The following is a 12,292-nucleotide window of genomic DNA, read 5'->3' as shown; positions in this document are numbered from 1 at the left end:
AACCTCATCCGAATGACCTAAAATTTTGCACACACGTCAAAAATGACACAAAGGACCTACTCCAATTTTTGAAATTCCATTCTGACCCCGATATTAAAATTTCCATTGTCGACCGAAAAGCTCCAAATTTCCAATTTCGCCAATTCAAGCCTAAATCTACCACGGACCTCCAAAATTACATTCCGAACATGCTCCTAAGTCCAAAATCACCTAACGAAGCTATCCAAACCGTGAGAATTCACATCCAAGATCTTCAACACATAAGTCAATATCCAGTTGACTTATCAAACTTAAGCTTCCAAATAAGAGACTAAGTGTCTCATTCCACTCCAAGACCACTCTGAACACAGAACGACCAACACGATATGAAGAAATGTAGCTAAACAACACATAAAGAAGCAAAAATAGAGAAAGCGGGGCTGTAACTCATGAAACGACATGCCGGGTCGTTACGGTTTTAGTAATTATTGCTAAATTAAGTTTTAGTAATTAACTTTCACGTGCGTAACTATTACCTAATTAAAAATTTCCTTTTGTGCATCATTCATAATACAAACGTATACTAAGTGGGCATTTGGACATAAGAATTGTAAAATTCAAAAAAACAAGTGAAATTTTTTTTTAAGTGAAAATGATCTTTGAAAATTAGAGTTGTGTTTGGGCATGACTATTATTTTGGGTTGTTTTGGAAGTTTTGTGAATGATGTTAGTGAAAAAGTTTTTGAAAAATAGCTTTTTGGAGTTTTTCAAAATTTTGAACTAGGCTAAAATTCATTTTCAAGTGAAAACTGAAAATTTTATGGTCAAACACTGATTTCGAAAAAAAATCGAAAAAAAGTAAATTTTTTTATGTCCAAACGGATCTAAAGATAAATAAAAAATATAATGAGGGATATAATTAAATAACTAGTATTAGTACCCGCGCGATGCGCGGACACAAATCATGTTAAATTGTGATGTAGGTTGTTTGAATCATGTGCAAATAACCTTAAATTTAAACATCTCAGATAAAAATTATATAATATTAGATATTAATTATGAAGTAGGATATGGAATTGTTGTACAAATCTCGTAGTGCATAACCTTTTTTTTTTATATTTGTAGCAACCTGACCCCTTGATTTTAGTCTTGCATTTCATTTCGCTGTCAATATTAAAAAATACTAAACATAACATGGTGTGATATGTCTTGTTTGAGCACAATAGATCATATTATTTTAACAAACTTCTTACTATCACTTTATTTTTTTCTGAAAGTTAAATATGTCTTATTCATCACATTATTTGTACACAAATTATTTTTCTTTAATTTTTTCTTATAGTTATTGTATTATTTATTATTTATTATTTAATATTATTGTACTATTATATCATATTTTATTAGCTTAATAATTAGATTAATGTCTTGCTTATTATTCTTTTTAATAGTCTTTAATAAATAGACATATTTTATTCTTGAAATTTGGTATATTTCTATGCTTGTATCCTCTCATTTGAATTTTTAATCAATCAAATTTATTGTAATATTATTAAATATAATTTAATTTTCAATTTATTTATTTTTAAATTACTTTAATGCATAAGTATCCTCACACTATCTCTATTTTTATACATTCTCTTCCCTACTATAAATTTTAATTAGTTTTTACATTAAGTTACCTATAACCAAAATAGTTTCATATTTTATTTTGAAAATTAAAATTGATGTAGGATAAAATATTAATACATAAGTCATTTGATGATTATATTCCAAATGTATTGAGTTCTCTTATAATTATTTTTGATTTAGATGCTGTTAAATTTCTTCTTTTTTCTAGCTTTAAGATATAAATTTAATTTATAATTTTCATTACTAAAATTACCTATATTAGAAAGTTATTTTATATTCTTAAAATTTTATTTTAACATTAGGAAAAATAATTTCTTAATTGTTTGAACATATTATATGTATATAGTAATATGTTTACTATCATTTTATTTCTTTCCGTAATTATTTCCAAAATAAAAAAAAATATGTCTCAAATACAAATAATTTTATCATTCTAATTTCTAAAATTGGAACTGCAGTTTCAAAAAATTATGCTATGCTTTCAAACTTATACTAACTGCACTTAATTCAGATATTAATCATAGAAAAACATTTTCTTAGGTGTTTGAATACGTAATATCTAAATGTTGTAGTAATATTTTCACTGTCAGATTATCTCTTTATGTAAATTTCTTTCTTTTTAGCTTTTACAAATTTAATTTTTAATTTTTGTTAGTATAATTACCTATATTAGAAATTTATTTTATATTTTAGTTATTTTTTCATAAATAAGACTTCAGTTTCATGATAGTATCCATAGCTTGAGCATTCTAATCATAATTTTAACAACTTTCTAATTTCAAATTCAATTAGCCTTTCCCTTTCATTTCTAATAGTAATTTTTAATAATTTAATATAATTTTACTAATTTTTTAAGTATTGTATACTTAATGTTAACAACTTTCTAATTTCAAATTCAGTTAGCCTTTCCCTTTCTAATTTAAATTTGTATATGTAATTTATTTTATTTCTAAACTTATGGTTTATAAATATCCTCATATTATCTCTAATTTATTTCTATTGTTCAATATTTTTATTTTTTGATTTTATCTATTAGACTTGAATTACATGGATTCATATTATGACTTTTCTTATCAAAATATAAAAAACTTTCTCATATCAAATTTAAAATTTTACCATTTTTTCTATGATAAAAAATCTAAGAAAAATTTCCCTATTTATTTTTATTTTTGATATTATATTATTCAATACCTAATATTATTACATTGTCATGTGAATTTTTATTGTAACGACCCGACCCGTCGTTTTGAGTTCTAGCGCTCTGTTCAGCAGACTGAGGTCATGAGCAGCTTGTAAAATATTGTTGATGATTCTAAGTATAAAAGGGGGTTTCGACGGTAAGATATTGAGAATATTGGCGGTTGATGGCGCAAGGTTATGTCAATAAGAGATTAAGAATCCTGGTTATTAGGGTTATGGACTATGGAGGTTCGCTCCGGTTATGATGGTTGTTCTTATGCGTTATGAAAGAAAGGGGAGTTATTATGGACCTTTGAAAGGTTATTAGCCTAGTTGGTGCAATCAGAAATCGGCTTGAGATTAGTGGATTTATTTAAATGCGAACAGGGGCTTATATCAGGCCAGATGTGTTCATCTCAGCAATGCGCTCCCTAAGAAGGAGTAGTCAGGGTGTTATTTCATTGTCAGATATTTCAAGTGGTGATACATTGAACCGTGTGAGTTGTGAGATGTCTTGAGAAATTGCTTATGTGTTGAGGATACGCGTGGAAATGAAGTTATACGAGCCAAATGGCTCTTGAGATTCAGATTGTATATCGCACCTCAGTGTGCTTGAGTTTCGTAGCTTATAACGCTATATGTCTCCTCAGGGATGGTATTATGCACTTAGCGTGCTTGTGACCGAAATTCGGTATTTCATTATAATAAGCAAATTTAGCTCGATGTGCATCTCCTTATGTGAGATCTATGTGTGGATCGGGTGGCACGCCGCCATGGGTATGTTATTTGGATCGGGTTGTGCGCCGCAACAGTCTGATGTCGAGTATAGTTTTCTATATGCTATTTTTTGTATGTCTTGCTTTCTATTTTCTAAGAAAAGTCCGTATTAGTGCGTGAGTTAGGTAATTCCTTCCAAAGTTCATTTTCCTTTTTGTATCGCATTCTAATTGGTAGCCTATTGGCTCATTGTGGCATCATATGAGACTTTTGGTCATGTCGGGGTGGCTTATTGCCCGAGCAGTTCATACTGGGTGAGACGAGATTGTTGGATTTAGGATCAGTGCAATCTGATTACGTGAAATATATTAAGGAGCAAAGATCATTATTTGGTTCAAAATGAGGTAATGTTTCTTGTCAGAAGTATAGACTCAATGATTGGTTGACTCGGCAGTTGATTATGAATTTCTGCACATCTCTTCCGTTGTGGAGGCATTGTAAGAGTTAGAGTAAGACCTGTGTATGTCATGGGGTGCAATGGGAGCATCAGATTCGTGGAATTTCGACTAAGTTGATCAGAAAGTGTTATTATGGTCCGGTGAGTAAAGTGATGCTAGGTGTGAATTTAGCAAAGTTATGCAGCCATGTTTGGGTACAGCGTGTAGTGATTGATATGGTGATCTTATGTTTGGAAACAGGTCGGACATAGAATTCCGGATGTTGGAATTGGGCTCTAAGGCTTATTTGCTTAAATAAAAGGGAATATCTTCATAACTGATCGAGCTAACGTGCTCAACTGGGTTATGGCAGAACGGGAAGGTGCAAGAGGTGTCAAACAGTGATTTCAGACTACTTCAGTGTAGTTCTCAGCACGTTCGAGGACGAACGTATGTTTAAGTAGGAGGGAATGTAACGACCCGACCGGTTGTTTTGAGTTCTAGTGCTCCGTTCAGCAGTCTGAGACCATGAGCAGCTTCATTTCAGGTATTATGACTTGTACGCGTGGTCGGAATTGAATTTCGGGAAGTTCAGAGTTGATTTGGAAAGAGAATTGTCATTTCGAAAGCTTAAAGTTGAAAGAATTAACTAGGACTGGAATTTTGAGTAAATGACCTCGGAATCAAGATCTGAAGGTTCCAGCAGGTTCGTGTGATGATTTCAGACTTCGGCGTATGCCCAGATCGGGTTTTGGATGACCCGGGAGCGTTTTGGCGCTTATTGTGGAAGTTAGCATTTTGGAAGAAATTTCATAAGTTTGGCTTGAAGTGCATTTCAGTGTTATCGATGTCCGTTTGGGATTCCGAGTCTGGGAATAGCTCCGAATGGAGATTCTGGAGTTGGGAGCACGATCAGAAGTGAATTCGGAGGTCCGTAGGTCATTTTGAAGTCATTTGGCTAAAGATAGAAAAATTGAAGGTTTTTGAGAAGTTTGACCGGAAGTGGACTTTTTGATATCGGGGTTGGAATACGATTCTGGAAGTTGGAGTAGGTCCGTAATGTCGAATATGACTTGTGCGCAAAATTTGAGGTCAATCGGACGTGATTTGATAGGTTTAAACATCGGAAATAGAAGTTTGAAATTCTAAAGTTCATTAAGTTTGGATTGGAGGTCGATTCATGATTTTAGTGTTGTTTGATGTGATTTGAGGCCTCGAGCAAGTCCGTAACGTGTTTTGGGATTGGTTAGTAGGTTTGGTTGAGGTCCCGGGGGCCTCGGGTGGATTCCGGGTGGTTAACGGATCGAAATTTGAAATTTTGGATAGCTGAAGGGGTCTGGTTGCTGGTATAACCACTTTTGCGGAGGATTAACCGCAGAAGCGGCCCCGCAGAAGTGGCCCCGCAGAAGCGAGAGATTTAACCGCAGATGCGGTTTGGGCTAGAAGAGAAGGGACCGCAGAAGCGGCCCAAAATCCGCAGAAGCGGAACCGCAGGAGCGGTCGCAACCTCGCAGAAGCGGCCTAAGGTCAGGCGGCCCAAGACCGCAGAAGCGGCCCAATATCCGCAGAAGCGGTGGTCCTATTAGCATAAGAGAAAATGGGCTGGGAGCCCCGTGTCCGCAGAAGCAGCGTTTGGACCGCAGAAGCGGTCAAGGGGTCGCAGGTGCGGAAATAGCTGGAGGCAGGGAGTTGTTTTAAATCCGAGATTTAGCCATTCCTCTCCCATTTTTCACTTGGCATCGGCGATTTTGGAGAGCTTCAAGAGGGGATTTCCGTCATCAACGTCAAGGTAAGTTATCCCGCCTATTTTGAGTTAAATACATCAATTATGTATGGATTTTAGAATGAAATTGGTAGAAAACTTGGGGTTTGAGGGAAGACCTAGAAAATTATTGTTCATGGAATTTAACTACGATTTGGGGTATGGAATTAGGAGAAAATCATATATTTGAGTTCCTGAGGCTATGGGTAAACTTTATCTTCGAAAAATTTTAGAATCCGGGCACGTGGGCCCGAGGGCATTTTTGTCAACTTTTCGATCGGTGTTAGGAATTGTTATAAATTGGATTATAATGAGTACCTTAGCATATATTAATGGGTTTATATAATTATTGGCTAGTTTTGGAGCACTTTTGCATCGATTTGAGTCTTCAAAAGGGCGTGGAATGCCGGTTATGGAACTTCGGAGCGAGGTGATAACCAAAAAGGAGAAGTTCCCGTGAAAACAGAAAAAGACCTCCCCCTTTACCCCCCTTTAGTCTCCTCTCTAACCTTGTAAAAGGGAATTGTCCCCATAGGTGAAATAATTGATTATGTGCTCCTATTTGTGGGGGCTACGTACGCACGAGGTGACGAGAGTCCGTGCGTAGCTACTATTATGCTACTGTCCGGGTAGTTAGGACCCAAAAACATGCTATACTTGGATTATTTACGTACTTATTGATAGCTTGTATTGCTCAAATCACATCGAATTAGTAAACAAATAAAACTTCATTTTCTTAAATGGTTAAAAGAGGATTGATTTTCTTTGGATAATTCCTCCATGTGGACTCTTGATTGACTGTCTCTGTGTGTTTAAATTTTGGAGCGGACCGAACGCCTCGGCAGATTAAATAGATGCATCTTTGGTTCGCGTCATTCGATCCTCGGCAGTGCACAGTTTACATTCCTGTTGGAGCGGGCCGTCGACCTCGGCATGATTTGCGCATGCTTGTATTGCTGCCTTGAACTTATTAAAGTTGTTATTGCCTTTTTATTGCTTGAGAATATTTGGACAAATAATGACAAGAAGTTTTGGAAATTTCCTATAAAAGAAATAATTGTTTACTTGTTTTTCCTCTATTGGATTAAAAATCATGTTTATAGAAATCCACGATTTGAGGTATTATTGACGTCATTATTAGACCACTAGTAAGTGTCGAAGACGACCATCTCGTCTCTACTTCTTCGAGATTAGACTGGATACTCATTGAGTACACGTTGTTTTCGTACTCATACTACACTTCTGTGCATTTTTATTGCACAGGTATATGTAACTCGAGTGGCCTACTGGGCGTAGCAACACGGATGATTCGGGGACTAGGCGAGTTGCATTATTCGAGGCGGCCCGCAGCTAGTGAAGTCCCTTCCAGTAAATTGTATTTACTTTCTGTCCACTGTATTTCGGATGGATGTTGTATTGTATTATTTCTTATAAATTGCTCATGCACTTGTGACACCGGGTTCTAGGATGGTTTGAAAAATTTTGTATTAATTGCCTATTATATAATTTGAATTGAAGCAGTTGTCTCTTTACTTATGAAACTAAAAGGAAAAATCTGAGATTTAAAAATTGTCTATCCTCGGGAATCTAATTAAGTAATTTGGTTGGCTTGCCTGATAGCGGTGTCCGGCGCCATCACGGCCCTTAGTGGATTTTGGGTCGTGACATTTATTAGCTTCTTAGAATTTAATATTTATTTCTACCATACTCATTCTAATATAATATAGATAAAAATTTAAACACTTTCTAAAATTCAAATAAGTTTTATTATTCTATTTTCTAAATTTAATTGCATTTTCAAAAATTATGTTATGCTTTCCAAACTAACTGCACTCAATTCGAATATTAATCACAAAATAATATTTTCTTAATTGTTTGAACCCATTATATCTGAATGTTATAATAATATTTACGAATAAAATTTCCGTTTGCCCGATTTATCAATATTAATATGACATTATTATCCTTGTTATTATAATATTTTTCACTAATTATTTTAATTTTTTCTTACCTTATAAATAATTTATATACTTTATGTAAGGTTTTATTTTGCCACTTGAATTTATTTAATTTTTAAACTAATAAATCTTTAATCTTAAGTAAAATTTTAATTTTATTTTAACTTACTGCAAAGTATAAACAGGCACAAGTTATCTCAACCTACGACTTTCTATATTTTTTTAATATTTTTTTCTATTATCATTTTTAGTTCATTTTTTACCTGCATATTACTAGCTAATATAGAAATAAAACCTATGGGTGGATCTATATAGATATAAATATAAATATAAATGTTAATATAGATTAGATTTGTCTAAGATTTATAACCTATTTGACCAAACTTTTTTTTGGTCAAAAGTGCTTTTTTTAAGCACTTTTGGCCAAAAATTGAGGTGTTTGGCCAAGCTTTTGGAAGGAAAACGGTGCTTTTGAGGAAGCAGAAGCAGTTTTGGAGAAGCAGAAAAAAGTAGCTTCTCTCCAAAAGCACTTTTTTGAGAAGCACTTTCGAGAAAAATACACTTAGAAGCAGTTTTTTAAAGCTTGGTCGAACACTAATTGCTGCTCCGAAGTGCTTTTCAAACTAATTAGCCAAACACAAATTGCTTCTCACCAAAAGTACTTTTGAGAAAAGCACTTTTGAAAAAAAGCACTTCTCAAAATAAGCTGATTTTTGCAGCTTGGCCAAACAGGCTATTATTTGGATTGAGTATAAGATTTATTAAACTACTTCCATTAATTATGTTTTCATTTATAATTCAAATTTTTAATGTTGTCTTAAAATTGCCAAGTGACTTCTTTTTAGCTTGCCACTTGGCTTAACCACATGCTTCACTACTCTCCTTTTAATATAACTAGATGAGGAAAAGCCCGCATACGGGCCCAACATTGCAAAATTATTATTTGTTGGTGTTAAGTTAATTAACTTTTGAGGTATAACAACCTATATTTTTTAAAATTACTTTTGAATACAAAAATATTTAGTTTGAAATCGTCTTCAAATAGTATGGATAGATGAAAATCATTTCATTTTTATTTTCAAATTGCTTTAAAATAGTATGGTTAAATATGAAAATCTTGCAAATATCGATACTTCTTTTTATTGTTGTATTATTTAAAAATTAATTTTATTTTCTCTATGGAAACTTCTATTTGAATAAAACAAAATTAATAATTTTTCAAAATGAGAAAAAGATTGGAAATGAGCATTTGCAATGCACAAACAGTCTAATCAACACCTGCATAATGCATTTAAAGAAGAGTTGTGACTAAAAAAATGGGAGGTCCACGTATATTTTGCATTAAGAAATACAAACATGGAATTTTTATGAACTGCCATATATGCCTTGGTCAACCCTTTTCTATATAATAGAAAATATAGATACTTGAAAGTAAATCGTTATATTTGACCCTTTTCGAATGAATTAAAGATAACATTATCATTGCGCCAAAAAAAAAAAAAAAATTTATTATACTGTCCTTCAATTTGGTAAAATGAACTTGTGGCTGCAGCCTATGCCACCTAGTTCTTATTTCACTCACCTCTATATTCCCACTATATACTTTTTAATCAAAATTCATCAAAAAATAGCAGTAGCAGCAGCAAATTAAAATGGCAAACGATGAAACCCCAGTTCGTTTTGGCATCATTGGATGTGCAGAAATTGCAAGAAAAATGTCAAGAGCCATTAATTTATCTCCAAATTCAACCATTTACGCTATAGCTAGTCGTTCAATTGAAAAAGCCAAGAATTTTGCAATCAAGAACAATTTATTATCAGATTCTATAAAACTTTATGGCAATTATATAGTGAATTACTTAATGACCCTTTTGTTGATGCAGTTTATATGCCTTTACCGACTAGTTTTCACCTTCATTGGGCAATTTTGGTTGCTGAAAAAAAGAAACATTTGTTGTTGGAAAAACCTACTGCTTTGAATGTAAGTGAACTTGATAAGATTATTGAAGCTTGTGAAAGAAATGGTGTTCAGTTTATGGATGCTAGTATGTGGTATCATCATCCTAGAACAGCTAAAATGAAAGAGTTCATTCTGATACTAAACTCTTTGGACAAGTCAAAGCAGTAAGTTTTTTTAAGAGACTTTAATTATAGTAAAATGTTCAAATATACCATCTGCTATATTTTCATTTTACCATCTGTTATATTTTCATTTTACCACTGAGCCGTGGAATCAGATGCTTGTATCAGGTAGACTGCCTACATAAGGGGGTGCGATGCCTTCCCTGCATGAACGCGAAATGCTTTGTATACCAGGCTAGCCTTTTTTTACCATTTGTTATACTTGTCAATTGGCAAATTGTCTTTGTATTTGAGCTTTAACATGGATTGGGTACTTTGGGGAAAATGTTGATTTTACCCTTCTACTTTTGACTATGTTCGAGAATTATCTTCCGTTATACTTCTGGTTGGATTATCTGTTAGGGTCGAGGGTAAATGTTAGATGATATGCTTATAAAAAGGGTATGAATGATAGTACCGCGGTGGATAAAATTGAGATATTTTATATAATAGAAGGGTATTTTTGACCTGTTTCCCTTAATTCTTTCTTGTTGAAATTCCATCTTTTTGGTATTTTGATGTTCCAAAGGACTTGTGTTGAGTATATCAAAAGAAAGAATTTAGTCTGGTTTAACATGAGTTAAGAAAATTACTAGTATTTTCAAGAGCCCCTTTGTACTTTAGATGTTTGCTACATTTATCTGGAGAAGTTGATGGTAGATTTCAGAAATTTGAACCGACGTTATGGTCCATTGCCCTAGTAGTATACCACAGTGGCTTAAATTTCCTTATCGATTTGCAATGGCAGGAGAGCGTACCTAAGTGTAGTAGCATTATAGATAAACATCTAACCGGGGCGCGATATGACCAAATTTTGGAAATTATAATAGCATCTGTTCTTAATTTATGGAGGACTAGTTTCCTGTTAATACCAGCTTATTCTAGAATTCGCCCTTTCTTTCTTCATGTAGTTCACTTCTTATGTAGCTTGACATTTAAGGTATTTGTAGAAATCCCGTATAGTCTGATACATGCGCGTATAAACAAGATATGCAGCTTCAGTTCATGAATCAAATGAATCCTTTTCTGCTTAGGTTTTGTTCCAAAAATGTTAGTATTGATGATTGTGTAACTAACCTATACAAGTGCTCTTTTTTGGTAAGATTCACAGCTCATCATCATATTCACCTGGTCCGGAATTTCTTGAAAACAACATCAGAGTAAAGCCAGACTTGGATGCCCTTGGAGCGCTGGGAGATGCGGGTTGGTACTGCATTGGCGCGATATTGTGGGCAATGAACCAAAACCTGCCAACAACTGTAACTGCACTGCCTACCGTTGCAAGAAACTCGGCTGGTGTTATCTTGACATGCAGTGCCTCCTTGTATTGGGAAAAAGAGGAAACTGTCGCTACATTTTACTGCTCTTTCGTTTCACATGAAACGATGGACTTGAAAGTTTATGGCTCTAATGGTACCTTTTATCTCTACGACTTCATTATCCCCATGGACGAGAACTCTGCTTCGTTCAGCTTTACTTTTGGTGCCAAGTTTGTGGATCGCCATATCGGATGGAATGTGAAACCTCAGGCAGTTGAAGTAAATTCTAAGTTGCCGCAAGAGGCTGCGATGATTCAAGAATTTTCTAGGCTGGTTAAGGCTATTGAAGTATCGAAAAGCAAACCGGAGAGCAAATGGCCTCATAGTAGCAGAGTCACTCAACTTGTGCTGGATGCTGTGAACAAATCTATCGACCTTGGTTTCCAACCAGTTCATATGTAAATGCTTATGTTCATAACAATTGTTACCTGTTGCCCTTAAGAAAACAGTAAATTCTGTTGAAGTTGCAGTTCTACTTTCCAAGTAGACTTGGCTGAAACAGTAAGTACACAAATGTATTCCTATAATTGACTTTAAGAAATTGTGTAGACATTCTTTATTATCTACTGGAATGAGTTTTACGAAGAGAAATAGCAAGTGGTTACATAGGTATATATGTTTGAGCTATTACTGCCTTTTACTGCACTTTTACTGCAAAGAAAATTTGGCACAAGAAGCTGCCATTTAAGGTATCGTTTTTCAAGCCGGGGAACTGTCGCTGCATTTTGGTCAGCCTGCTGGTGTTACGTGTGCTGCTGATCTCAGACAGACATTGGTGAAATCTATGTTGCTCGGACTCTTCAAAAACATTGCCGGGTGCATGTCAGATCCTCCAAAAGTAGTGCATCTTTTTAGGATCCAACATGGGTACGACAACATTTTTGAAGAGTCCGAGCAACATAGGATGAAATGGTGGCTGGCTAAACATGTCATTGCAGCACATGCAATCATCCTGCTATGTGTACTTTCTATTATGTTGATGTGTATACTATCACTAGACTCATTTTTCAGGTAAACACTTTAATAGTGATGTTGCTTAAGGTTATGTTTAAAGGGATGGATCGACATTTGCGACAGAGTTGAGCATTTTAAAGCTCCCTGCAGATTACTCCTATGAAGTGGATTTCTCCTCGTTCTCGAAGGCTCAAACTCAAAACACCAGATGGTAGCAGCTGCAATGGTTCATTACAT

At 34.4% G+C, this 12,292-nt stretch overlaps 1 pseudogene across 1 annotated transcript; it reads left to right on the top strand.

Moving 5' to 3' along the window:
- The first annotated feature begins 9,223 nt into the window (after positions 1-9,223).
- On the top strand, positions 9,224-11,692 carry LOC109241634 (annotated as a pseudogene). Its single transcript, XR_002070262.1, has 2 exons — positions 9,224-9,785; positions 10,886-11,692. The product of XR_002070262.1 is annotated as an uncharacterized oxidoreductase At4g09670-like (transcript).
- The last annotated feature ends 600 nt before the right edge of the window (positions 11,693-12,292 follow it).

This window comes from Nicotiana attenuata, unplaced genomic scaffold, assembly GCF_001879085.1.
Source record: "Nicotiana attenuata strain UT unplaced genomic scaffold, NIATTr2, whole genome shotgun sequence".
In the NCBI taxonomy this organism is placed as follows: domain Eukaryota; kingdom Viridiplantae; phylum Streptophyta; class Magnoliopsida; order Solanales; family Solanaceae; genus Nicotiana; species Nicotiana attenuata.
The sequence above is the reverse complement of the archived record's forward strand: the minus strand, read 5'-3'. Positions and strand labels throughout refer to the sequence as shown.